The 13834-nt window shown below is 45.5% G+C and overlaps 1 protein-coding gene across 4 annotated transcripts in view; it reads right to left on the bottom strand.

Annotated features, from left to right (window-relative positions):
* OCLN (occludin) overlaps positions 1-8840 on the bottom strand; it is a 68946-nt gene extending 60106 nt beyond the window's left edge. For 2 of the 4 annotated variants that reach the window (XM_010380237.2, XM_030927345.1), the window contains exon 1: positions 8474-8840. The gene's annotated coding sequence lies outside the window, so the exon portion shown is untranslated. Of the gene's footprint in view, positions 1-8222; positions 8361-8473 lie in introns of those variants that run through there. The other 2 variants (XM_010380236.2, XM_030927344.1) reach the window with 1 other exon arrangement.
* Positions 8841-13834: the final 4994 nt, after the last annotated feature.

Genomic DNA, 13834 nt, shown 5'->3' with positions numbered 1-13834 from the left:
TTGAGACAAGGTCTCACTCTGTCACCCAGGATGAAATGCAGTGCTATCATCTCAGCTCACTGCAACCTGCCTCCCAGGCTCAAGCCATCCTCCCGCCTCAGCCTCCCAAGTAGCTGGACTATAGGCACATGCCACCACGCCTGGCTAATTTTTGTTTTTTTTAGTAGAGATAAAGTATCACTATGTTGCCCAGGCTGGTCTCAAACCCCTGAGCTCAAGCTATCCACCTGCCTTGGCCTCCCAAAGTACTAGGATTACAGGCATGAGCCAACACACCTGGTCAATTTCTCTATATTCTAATAATGGTGAAACACACACACAAATGTGCAATTTAGGCCAAAATGTTATGGTACTATAAAAAGGCAAAAGTCCAAACTGTCTTCCAAACTGATGTTCAGAAAAACCATTAAGGAAAACTGATTTTAGGCCAGGTGAGGTGGCTCACACCTGTAATCCCAGCACTTGGGAGGCGGAAGCAGGTGGATTGCTGGAGGCAAGGAGTTCAAGACCAGCGGACCAACATGGTGAAACCCCATCTCTGCTAAAAACACGAAAAATTAGCCAGGCATGTTGGTGCATGCCTGTAAACCCAGCTCCTTGGGAGGTTGAGGTAGGAGAATCGCTTGAACCTGGGAGGCGGACGTTGCAGTGAGCCGATATTGTGCCATTGCACTCCAGCCTGGGCAAAAAGAGCAAAACTCCGTCTCAAAAAAAAAAGCAAGCTCGTTAAGAACAAGTCATGGCACACCAACTTCACTTCCTTTTCTGGGAAGGTTACCAGACTGGTGGATGAAGGGAATGCAGAAAGAAAGAATCCTGAGAATCTTGAGCACATCCTGTGTGGGTGGGCAGATTCCCAAGGGGCTGAATTATGGCACCCCATTAGCACAAAAGAATGAACCATTTATGTCCACCTGGTGGGAGGTCTCCAGTGGTAACCACAAAGTGGAGGAGACAGCTTATCCAGATTTGCAGCTGACCAAACACGCTGGAAAGGATAACTAACCCATTGGCTAGGCCATCAACACTAAGCAAGAACTCTCTGTAAAATAAGAATGATGAGTTTAAAACAAACTAGTGGTTTTAACAGCCCCCATTTACTGGCTCACAATCTGAGACAAATTCTTTATCTCCTCTAAGTGCACTCCTCTGTCAAATGCAGGAATAATCCTGACCTCTGCACTGGGATAAGAAAAAGTCTTAAAGAGCCAAGCGCTGTGGCTCACACCTGTAATCCCAGCACTTTGGGAGGCCGAGGCGGGTGGATCACGAGGTCAAGAGATGGAGACCACCCTGGCCAACTGGTGAAACCCTGTCTCTACTAAAAAAATACAAAAATTAGCTGGGCGTGGCGACGTGCTCCTGTAGCCCCAGCTACTCAGGAGGCTGAGGCAGGAGAATCTCTTGAATCCAGGAGGAGGAGGTTGCAGTGAGCAGAGATCATGCCAATGCACTCCAGCCTGGCGACAGAGCAAGACTCCAGCTCAAAAAAAAAAAAAAAAACACAAGAAAAAGTCTTCAAGAAAATGGGCAACTGCATTCATCATAAGGTGGTTATCCTGAAAGTGAGAAATTTCAGTGCTTAGGCACTTAGGTATACCGTATCCATTTTCTTTTTTTTTTTTTTTGAGACGGAGTCTCGCTCTCGCCCGGGTTGGAGTGCAGTGGCCAGATCTCAGCTCACTGCAAGCTCTGCCTCCCGGGTTTACGCCATTCTCCTGCCTCAGCCTCCGGAGTAGCTGGGACTACAGGCGCCCGCCACCTCGCCCGGCTAGTTTTTTGTATTTTTTTAGTAGAGACGGGGTTTCACCGTGTTAGCCAGGATGGTCTCGATCTCCTGACCTCATGATCCGCCCGTCTCGGCCTCCCAAAGTGCTGGGATTACAGGCTTGAGCCACCGCGCCCGGCACCGTATCCATTTTCAAATACAGCTGACGCTCCATATCCATGGGTTTTAAATCCAGATTCAACCAACCTCAGACAGAAAATATTCAGGGGAAAAAAAATTAAAAATAACAAGGCAGGTACAGTGGTTCACACCTGTAATCCCAACACTAAAGGAAGCTAAGGCAGGAAGATCACTTGAACCCAGGAGTTCAAGACCGACCACAGCAACATAGCAAGATCCCATCTCTACAAAAAATTTTTCTTAAAATTAGCCAGGCATGGTGGCACATGCCTATAAGCTCCAGCTACTCAAGAGACTGAGGTGGGAGGATCTCTTGAGCAGAGGAAGTTGAGGCTGGAGTGAGAGCCATGATCACATCATTGTATTCCAGCCTGAGTAACAGTAATACCTTGTCAAAAAAAAATAATAAACAGTAAAACAAAAAATACAGATTTTTAAAACTACAATATCACAATTCTATGTAGCATTTACGCTGTATTAGGTATTATAACTAACCTAGAGATTATTTAAAGTTTACAAGAGGTCTGGGTGCGGTGGCTCACACCTGTAATTCCAGCTCTTTGGGAGCCCAAGACGGGCGGATCACTTGAGGTCAGGAGTTCGATACCAGCCTGGCCAACATGATGAAACCCTGTCTCTATTAAAAATACAAAAATTAGCTGGGCGTGGTGGTGCATGCCTGTAATCCCAGCTACTTCGGAGGCTGAGGCAGGAGAATCGCTTGAGCCCAGGACGCAGAGTTTGCAGTGGGCCAAAACTGCATCACTGCACTCCAGCCTAGATGATGCAGTGAGATTCTGTCTCAAAAAAAAATAAAAAAAAAAAAAAGTATACAAGAGCATTTAGGCCATATGCAATTACAAAGCTATTTTGTAACGGAGACTTCAGCCTCCTCAGATTTTAGTATCATGGTGTCCTGGAAGCAACCTCTCACAGATACTGAAGGGTGACTATATTGGTGGCATAAATGAGTCATTTTTAAAATGTAAACTGAATTTTTTTTTCTTTTTCTTTTGAGACAGAGTCTAGCTCTGTCACCCAGCCTGGAATGCAATGGCGTGATCTCAGCTCAATGCAACCTCCACCTCCCAGATTCAAGCGATTCTCCCACCTCAGCCTCCTGAGTAGCTGAGATTACCAGCGCATGCCACCAGGCCAGGCTAATTTTTTATTTTTAGTAGAAATGGGGTTTTACCATGTTAACCAAGCTGGTCTCAAACTCCTGACCTCAGGTGATCCACCCGCCTCGGCCTCCCAAAGTGCTGGGATTACAGGCATGAGCCACCATGCCCAGCAGTAAACTGAATTTTTTAAAAGTCAATTCCATAGTACAGTATAGAGGAGAACTAATTTAATAATCGTTCATTTTTAAAGGTGCATTTCTTTGGTAAGAATACCAACAAAAGCTAACAAGCGATCCCAAACTTTATTCACAGAAATAGTGCTCATATCTAGGAATAATACAGCTATTAAAAAGAACAAACAAAACCTGATTTGTATATCACATTCTAAACTACATGCCTCTCCAGGAGGGTGACTAAGATCCTTAAAGATCTAGAAAAGCTGGCCAGGCACAGTGGCTCATGCCTGTAAGCCCAGCACTTTGGGAGGCCAAGGCAGGTGGATCACAAGGTCAGGAGATTGAGACCATCTTGGCCAACATGGTGAAACCTCGTCTCTACTAAAAATACGGAAATTAGTTGGGCTTATAATCCCAGCTACTTGGGAGGCTGAGGCAGGGGAATTGCTTGAACCCAGGAGGCAGAGGTTGCAGTGAGCTGAGATTGTGCCACTGCACTCCAGCCTGGAGTGAGAGCCAGAGTGAGACTCTGGCCCCCACAAAAAAAAATCTAGAAAAACCATGTCTTAAGACAAACAATTGGGAAAACAGGAAATGTTTGGCCTGGAGAACTGAACATTAGAAGAATCACTTTAGTAGCCCTGAGGTATCTGAAGAGCTGTCTTTGTTATCCTAGAAATGGTTAAAAAAAAAAAAAATCCAAAAACCACCATGTTAGGAAGCCTCTCCCTCACCCTGACCCCACACCCCCTCCAAAAATAACGAACAATTTGAGCTCATGCAATTTATACAAAGCTTTAGTTATTTGATATTTTTTTGGAGACCAGACTGGAGGACTTCTAAGGTCTCTGAAATTTCAAAGGGAATCTGTGACTGTGCTTTAAGGCCAGCAGCCAAAGGTGAAAGAGGACCAATGCCCAGCACAGCAACATTAACAATCTGTACATGTGTTGAGTGAAGGAAAAAATAAAATGAGGAATGAAGAGACCACTTATCAACTACATGAACTTATGTCAAGAGTGACAAGGACAGAAGTCAGATAGCTAAATTAGAGTCAGGGGCAAAAGGGAAGCAGCAGATCCTTGTCAAATATGTTAATCTGAAAACCAGCATCTTGATCTAATGATAAAATATAAAAAGCGTTCTCCCCTTGACAATGTTTACTGACCAAAAGCTGTCTTAATGGAAAACTAAGCTAAGATGAAAAAAACAGGCTGAGGCTGGGTGAGGTGGCTCACACTTGTAATCTCAGTACTTTGGGAAGCCAAGGCAGAGGGATTGTTTGAGCCCAGAACTTCAAGATCAAGCTGGACAACAGAGACTCCGTCTCCGTCTTAATCCTAGCACTTTGGGAGGCCGAGACGGGCAGATCACGAGGTCAGGAGATTGAGACCATCCTGGCTAACACGGTGAAACCCCGTCTCTACTAAAAAAATACAACAAAAAACTAGCCAGGCGAGGTGGCGGGCGCCTATAGTCCCAGCTACTTGGGAGGCTGAGGCAGGAGAATGGCGTGAACCCTGGAGACGGAGCTTGCAGTGAGCTGAGATCCGGCCACTGCACTCCAGCCTGGGAGACAAAGCAAGACTCCGTCTCAAAAAAAAAAAAAAAAAAAAAAATATATATATATATATATATATATAGAGAGAGAGAGAGAGAGAGAGAGAGAGAGAGAGAGAGAGAAAGAAGAAAAAAAAGAGCCTGAAAATGCTTTGCCCTCAAATTATTCTTTAAAGAAAACTCTCAATAAGTGAAAAATAAACATATTTAAGAGAAATCTGTTCCTTGTAGGGCACATGCAGTAACTGTCAATTTGTCTTTAAAAAGTTTAAGTTGTGCCTTATATTAAATGATTTAGATTATAGGCACATCATTAAATTGTCTAAAAATGTGAAGTTAGGCAGATTTTGTAACAGACTGTCAGAAATTGTATTTTTAATAAACCTTCCAAGTGATTTTTAAACACGCTACATATTTTGAGAATTGCTGTTTACAATAATGGTGTCAATTCAAAAAGGACATTGATCTTACAATTTCCTGTCTAGAAAGCCCAGATCTTTTACACAGCAGACACCTGCCGTTCACGTCTCAGCTCAGATGCCACCTTCTGGGAGATGCCCTCCCAGTCCCTCACTCCATCACACAAAACTTGTTTTTTCAGAGCAAACTCCCCTCCACCCTCATACCTAAAATTATTTTAGGTATTATCTCCACCCCATCTGGAATGCCCGCATCCCAGGCATCAAATGTCTATTTTGACCATCATTTATATCCCTGGTCCCTGGAACTAGCCCTGACACAAACTGATTGTCAATGAGTACTCAATTAATAAAACCAAGTCAATTATTAGAGTTGGGATTTCAATCCAGCAGTGAATGCCTTGAAGTTCTTCACACAACACCCAATCAACACCCAATAAACGTATTTTTTTTCCTTTATTTCCAACTTCAGTGTGTCAAATGTAATTGAGTAGAGTCTAAGAGAAAGGGAGAAAAAGAGGACAGAACAGTCTGAGAATCACCTGTGAGCCTGTTAGAAAGGCAGAATCCCAGGTCCCACTCCTGACCTCCCAATCAGAATCTGTGTTTTAACAAGATCCCTAGGTGATTCATACTACAGCCAAGACTGGAATCACTGGGTTACGGAGCAGCGGCAAACCTAAGGGTTAAAACGAAAAGCCTAACAGAAATCTACATAGTCTGTTTACTCTCTTATTTCTATAAATAGTAATTTGATGAAAAAGATCCACTGATATTCCAATCAAATAAGTCTTAAAACTGTAACTGAAGAAAACTTCCTTCTGGGACATTCCTGGGAAGGTGAAAGATATTACATCAGATCATTTATGTGGTTAAAAGTAATCTATTATTTTGGAAAGGCAGTAATTCCAACATTACCTTTAGAAGAAAAAAGAATTTTACCGTGACATCAAGCAAAATGCGGAAAATCTTGTATCAGGCTATAGGTACTAGTCAATGGTAGAAAGGTCCAGAAAAACCCCCAAATCTGGTTCTGGAATATCAAGGACCGCTGCTTCTGATATTCCTTCCCAGATTAGCTGAAGCAGTTTGCAAGCAAGCCCACGCAACACGTTTTCCCCACAGCATGTGCCCACTTTTAAAATGGAGTTCTACTAAGGCCTGCCTTTTAGAGTTGTTGGGATAATTAAATGAGAAAATACAAAATGCTTTTAGCACAGTGCCTCACGTGCAGGAGACACTGCCCGTTATTTCCCGAAATGGCCTGAAAGCTGCCAAAAGGTGGAGAATCAGGTCTTACCGACCTCCCTATCCTCCGCTCCATCACCTAACAAAGGAGGCCCCTAATAACTAAATAAATTGCAAAACGACAAAAAAAAAAAAGTGTTGTTTTGTTTGAGGAAATATCTGTGCCGCCCACACACACTCAAAAAGCACCACTAAGAAAATATTCATAAAGGCTGGGCATGGTGGCTCCTGCCTGTAATCCCAGTACTTTGGGAGGCCGAGGCGGGTGGATCACCGGAGGTCAGCAGTTCGAGATCAGCCTGACCAACATGGCAAAACTCTGTCTCTACTAAAAATACAAAACTTAGCCGTGCATACTAGTGGGTGCCTGCAATCCCAGCTACTCGGGAGGCTGAGCAGGAGAATCACTTGAACCCGGGAGGCAGAGGTTGCAGTGAGCCCAGATCACACCACTGCACTCCAGCCTGGGAGACACAGCCGGACTCCGTCTCAAAAAAGCAAACAAAAACCAAAACAAAAACAAAAACGACTCATACGTACAGTGCAAAAGAACTATTGTTACACTTGGGAATGCCCAGTTTTCTAAATCACCATAAGTGCCTTCATGGGAAGCGTTTCTCTTTTCCAGGTATCCCGATAATACACCTGTTGCCTAAGGGCCACACACTAACTGGCCTAGAAAGCCGCCGCCTCCTCGCCCGGGGTAATTCCCCAAGCGGGCAGTGTAGCCAGCGAGCCCCGGGTCCGGCCTAAGGATGCCGCAGTTTTCCCCTCGGGCCCGGTGGCTTCCCGAGGAGCGCGAGGACCTCGGCGCCGCTCCCAAACCCCTAGGCACAGAGGCCATCTTGGCCCTTGACCCCCGCTCCCCGCAAGCTTCCTTCCACGCAGGCAACATGGCTGGCGTGCGGGGCCGGCCCAGTCCCGGAGGTCCCCAAACTCCGTGGTCCGGCTGGGCGCGGGTCCCGGCGTCCGTGCGCCCCGAGGCGCTCCCGGGCAGCGCGCGCCCGCGTTCGCTGGGCAGGCACCGCCCGGAGGCAGTTCCGCCCCCCTGGCGGCAGCCCTTTTGGTCACGGGTGAGAATCCCAAGCGTGAGCAGCTTCCCTCGAACTACAGCTTCACTCGAAATTAACTCCCTGAACCCCAACTTAAATCGGCGCGGGTTCACACAACTCCCAACAAGTGGATTCGAAGTAGCCAGTGTGGCCCACACCGTGACTCCCGGAATATTTCACAGACTGAATCCAGCCCCGGGCTCCCCGGGATACCCAAAGGGGTGGGGTGGGGTGGGAGCGGAAGGGATGAAATTCCCCCTGGGATCTAAGCCGCCCGGACCAGCAAGCAGTCCCTTGCTGCAGCCTCAAGCTTAGGACCCCCAACGAGCTGGGCGCAGGACCCCTCTCCATGAGGGCCGCCCCCCAAAACTGCAGCCCCAGAGCTGATGCAGGATCGTCGCTGTTCAGGAATGTCCTGCCTCATAAAAGTGAAAAGTTGCCCGCGCCGCTGAGGCACTGCTAGCTTTAAGCGTCTCCGCGGAATAAAGCTTGATCGGCGGCTCCAAGCCGCCCCTTGCCCGGGGAGGCAGCCTCCCGAGTTGGCCGGTGCTGCTCTCTCCGCAGACCCGCGCCTCTCCGGTTCCCACGAGTCCCAGCCCGGGGACGAAACTGCCACCGAAACCAGTGCGGAGCGTCCTCCCCCCCCCCGCACCTCCCCCAACAGAGGCGCCGCGGCCCCCCCACGGGGACCCTGGGGGCTCCCGTGCGCCCCTGACGCCGCGCCCAACACTCACCCACTTGCCGCACCTGGGCCCGACCCACCGGGGGCCAACGGAGCCAGTGAGCGTGCTCACCTGGCGGGCGCACCTGACGCTGCGCCGACCGCCAGAGCGCAGCCAGGGACTGGGCTGGGGACGTCTCCTCCCCCTCCTCTCTCTCCTTCCCCTCCTCCCCCTCCTCTCTACAACCGGCCCTGCCCCCGGACATGCGCACCAACGTGGAGGGGGGGTGCGGGAAGCCTGCGGGCCAGCGCCGGCAGACCCACCTGCTGCGTCCCGGACGGGCTCCTCGGCGCTCTGGCCCTAGTTCTCGGTTCTTGCCGCCTCCGCCGGAGGAAGCAGGGAGGGAGAGTTGGGCGCGGGACTGTAGGTGTGGTGTGTCGGCCTCCTCCCTCGGTGACCCATTCACCTGAAACTCGGATGGGAGGGGGCGGGAGGACGCAGCCCTGCTTCCCACACCCTGCCAGCGCGCTGTTAAAGGAACCGCGCGATGTTCCGGCCCGAGGGGCGGAGCGCAGAGGAGAAGCGCGGGGTCCCAGGGGGCAGCACGGATGGGGGTCCCGGACCACCTAGGGGTGCGTTCGGTGCTCCGCCTGCTTCACATGGAACCTTGGGTGTCTGACGGAGAGAGGCCGAACGAGGTCCGGAGGGGACTGTTTCCTCCGGAAAGGGTCTAGGCACTAAGCACTTTGATAGGAAAGGCACGTCCTCACGGGACACTTTTCTGCTTCCAAAATTTGATTGAACTGTTGCTGGAAAAAGGCATCTAGATTTGTTGCTCCCACGAAAGACTCTTGGGAAAATTTCAAAACTCATGTGTAAATATTGGCGCTATTTCTGAATCTCTAGATTCAGAATAAGACAATTACTTGGGATAAAATGAGGGTGAACTACTGTAGCTGTTAGTTGCCGTCCAGCAAGCTAAAGTGCGTAATAGTTTACACATCACCACCTCAGGGTCCTGCCCAGCCCACCCTGTCCGAAATGCAACTGGTCCGCTCTTGGGGACGGGGAGATTTAAACTATTATGGCTCTTTGGCCTAAGAAAAAGCACCTTATACTTTGTTTACCAACCTGTAGTGCTTTAAGAACCCTACTTAAAAAGCAAAATAAACCTGGTTTATTTATTTTTTTAAGAAAACGAAAAAGCACCTTAGTCCTGGGTGCTGTATTCTATTTCTTGATATGGATTCTGGTTCCAAAGGAAATTTCATAGTCTGCACTTAACATTGTGTATATTTTTATATATGTTTGTTGTTTTTCAACATATTTTTAAATTGTACTCCAGGATGAAGTAATTATAGTTCTTGGCATTTAACTATCTGCATTGAAAGCGAACTGTTAGGTTTCTTAAATCCTGCTTGTCTTTGCGCTCCAATCTGGAATGTCAGCATTGCTAATAAATTTTTATCCATTCCCACCCACTTCTCTACCTTTAATTAAATGGTTGGCGATGTGACTCTCCCATACATTAGATCTTAAGGCACAATTCATACTTAAGGAAGTAAAAGCACTATGGAAATATGAGGTATTTCAGATGATGACAGCTTTAATGGGTAATTAATTTAATTGGTATTTTTTTCGTGGAAGTCATTGCTACAAATGCTTTAATATGACTATGTAGTTTTTGAATGATGCGGTTTAAATTGGTATTGTTAACACTGGGGAAGTCAGGTTAATCCTCTTAATGTTCCCTGTCAGATTACTGAAATCTCCAAACATTCCACTTGGTTTATAATTAAACAAGGGAACATTTCCTAATACTCTGAGATTTGTAAACACATGTCCATTATTTTATAATGTATCTTGATATGTTCTGAAGAGGAGATCTTAAGAGTTTTTTTCCACTTTATAAAAGAGAGTTCACATACCATAAAATTCACCCTTTTAAAGGGCACGTACAATTCAGTAGGTTTTAGTATACTCACCAGATTGTACAACCATCACCACCATCTAATTCCATTTTAATCACCCCCAAAAGAAACCCCATGCCCATTAATAGTCACTCTCCATTTCCCCTCACCCCTCATCCCTCGGCAACCACTAATGTACTTTCTGTCTCTGTTAATTTGCCTGTTCCGGACATTTTATGTGAATGGATAACACAATATGTGCCCTTTGTGTCTGTCTTCTTTCACTTAGCACAATGTTTTAAAGGTTCATCCATGTTGTAGTGTGTATCAGTACTTCGTTCCTTTTTATAACTGAATAATATTCCATTGTATCGATGTATCACATTTTGTTTAATCATTCATCTATTGATGAACATTTGGGTTGTTTTTCCTTTGGGGATGCTATGAATAATGTTACTATGAATATTTGTGTACAAGTTTTTTTGTGGATGTATGTTGTCAGTTCTCTTGGTAAATTAGGTTTTTAAATTAAACTTTTTATCATTTTAAGATAATAACTTATGCGTATCATGTTATTTTTCTTATTCTCACCCTAAACCTAAACTCAAAGACATGTTGTGTTGGGTAGAAGGTTAGCTTTCATATTTTATTTGCTTTCCCAATTCATTCCTTCAACTGTTTTCTGAGTGCTCGGTACACATGAGTGAACAAAACTCAAAAATCTCTGTGAAACTTACTTTCTAGTTAGTTCTGAGTTCATCCATATGGAATAATAGGATTCATTAAGTTGAAATATATGAATTCTATTTTATTCACTTGAGATTAATTTTCTAAACAACACAGCATCGCCGGGCGCGGTGGCTCAAGCCTGTAATCCCAGCACTTTGGGAGGCTGAGACGGGTGGATCACGAGGTCAGGAGATCGAGACCATCCTGGCTAAGACGGTGAAAACCCCGTCTCTACTAAAAAATACAAAAAATTAGCCGGGCGAGGTAGCAGGAGCCTGTAGTCCCAGCTACTCGGGAGGCTGAGGCAGGAGAATGGTATAAACCCGGGAGGGGGAGCTTGCAGTGAGCTAAGATCCGGCCACTGCACTCCAGCCTGGGCGACAGAGCAAGACTCCGTCTCAAAAAAAAAAAAAAAGAAAAAAGAAAACTAAACAACACAGCATCAAAAGAACAGTTAACTATTGCCCAATATTGTGTATATTTGGTAGTTGAAAGTGTCTAGAAAGAAAAATCCAGCCTTAAAACTTAAACACATCATTCTTCAATACCAAAACAAAATTTGTTGGATGTTAAATAATGCCATGCTCGATTTAATCTAAAATTTACATAATCATAAATTATAGCAAAATTTAACTACTATATTTTTACCAAATATTCCTTCTTGGCAACTCACAGTAATATTGAGTAGTATCCACTGTTGGATATTACTTGATGAAAATCCCTATGACTCAGAGCAATGTAAATATTATTTTCAGAAGAACCCCGTGATTAGAAACTTGTTGACTTTACCTGCAGTCAAATGATGATAAGATGAAAAAACAATTTTTTCTCCTTTTTTATGTGTAAAAGAGAAACTTAAGAGCTCAGATTATGGTGTCAGAAATTTCGTTTGAAATTCCAGTGTTGCTCCCTGGTAACTGGGTAGGACTAAAGGAAATTAAACTACATAAGCCTCATTTTTTTCTACCATAAATTTGAGATGATAATAAACAATACTATCTTTATAAGTCTGTTGGTGGGAATGTGGAACATTCACCAAGACAGTCTATATGCTGAGCCATGAAACAAGTCTCAATAAATTTAACAAGCCATTGCTGTATCCTGTCTGCCTGAAATAGTTCCTGTCACATAGGAATTCCATAACTATGTGTTGGATGAATGAATGAATGACTATAGCCCTGCTTCCCAAATCCAACGTACCTGTGGAGTCTTGTCCTCCTCTCAGATGGCCTCCTGCCATTGTGAAACCTGCACATTCCTTAGTAGCATTTCAAGGCTTACATTCTAGTACTAGGGTTTAGAGGGGAAAAGACGGGAGATTAAAATAGTTCCACTGTTTCCACTCTGCCTTGCCTACTTAGTAAATGAATTCAAGCACTGGTATGTGTCCAAGGCAACTCAGTTTGGAGTTGCTGAGGGCCTGGCCTGAAAGGCCTCTGGTTTCTCTGCCCAATTATGAAGAGGGAGGCTCCTGGTCCACACAGGACAGTTTCCTTGGACAGGTGTATGGAAGAATTTATGGGGCAGCCACTGGGAAGACGATTTCTAAAAGGATGATTACACTAGATGAGTAAACCTTTATCTCCTCAATTCCTATGTGTTAAGCAAGATCCTCCTGGGAGGAATCCACATTTAAACAAAGAGACTCAGCACCTGAGCAGGAACTGCAACAGGTGGAAGAATAATAATAGCACCATTTACTCAGGGAAAAACATGTTCTAAGTACTATGCTAAGTGTTTTTTGGTTTTCTGTTTGTTTTGAAATGGAGTCTCATCACAGGCTGGAGTGCAGTGGTGTGATCAGCTCACTGCAACCTCCGCCTCCCGGGCTCAAATGATTCTCCTACCTCAGCCTCCCGAATAGCTGCGACTACAGGCACCTGCCACCACGACTGGCTAATTTTTGTATTTTTAGTAGAGACAGGGGTTTCACCTTGTTGGTCAGGCTGGTCTCGAACTCCTGACCTCAGGTGATACCCATGCCTTGGCCTCTTAAAGCACTGGGATTACAGGGATGAGCCACCATGCCTGGCAGTTTTATGGTTTTTTAATTTTTTTCTATTTTTGGGGGTTTTGTTGAGATAGAGTCTCCCTCTGTTGCCCAGGCTGGAGTGCAATGGCGCGATCTTAGCTCACTGCAACCTCTGCCTCCCAGGTTCAAGCAATTCTCCTGCCTCAGCCTCCCAAGTAGCTGGGATTACAGGTGCCCGCCACCACGCCTGGTTAAATTTTTGTATTTTTAATAGAGACGGGGTTTTGCTATGTTGGTCAGGCTAGTCTCGAACTCCTGCCCTCAAGTGATCCGCCCACCTCAGTCTTCCAAAGTGCTGGGATTACAGGTGTGAGCCACCGTGCCCAGCTGGGTTTTTTTGTTTGTTTTTGTTTTTTGAGATGGAGTTCTTGTTGCCTAGGCTGGAGTGCAATGGCGCGATCTCAGCTCACGGCAACCCCCACCTTGCGGGTTCAAGCGATTCCCCTGCCTCAGCCTCCCGAGTAACTGGGATTATAAGCATGAGCCACCACACCCAGCTAATTTTGTATGTTTAGTAGAGATGGGGTTTCTCCATGTTGGTCAGGCTGGTCTTGAACTCCTGACCTCAAGTGATCCACCCACCTCAGCCTCCCAAAGTGCTGGGATTACAGACGTGAGCCACCATGCCCGGCCCCGGCCGGGTATTTTTATTTTTTTGGTCTTTACAACAACCTTATGATGTACTATTATTTTCCCCATTTTACACATAGGAAAACTAAAGCTCAGAAAGTATTGATGATTACTCAAGTTGTCTACTAAGTTGTAGAGTCAGTATTCAAAAACAGGTCATCTGATTCCTGAACGAATGTTCTTAACAGTTTTACTATATTTTAGGACTACTTTTTGTCTATAGGCAATATTCTGTTTCTTCCCAAGTCCAAGTTACATGGCTGTTAGCCTTACAACAATTTATCAAGCTGTACATAAATGTTTTATATGCATTTTTGTAGGAATTTTGTATTTCATAATTTAAAAAAATTATTTTGAATCACCTCTGTCACCCAGGCTGGAAT

The sequence above is a fragment of the Rhinopithecus roxellana genome, chromosome 3 (assembly GCF_007565055.1).
Source record: "Rhinopithecus roxellana isolate Shanxi Qingling chromosome 3, ASM756505v1, whole genome shotgun sequence".
NCBI lineage: Eukaryota > Metazoa > Chordata > Mammalia > Primates > Cercopithecidae > Rhinopithecus > Rhinopithecus roxellana.
Note: the sequence above shows the minus strand (reverse complement) of the source record. Positions and strands in the feature narration are given on the sequence as shown.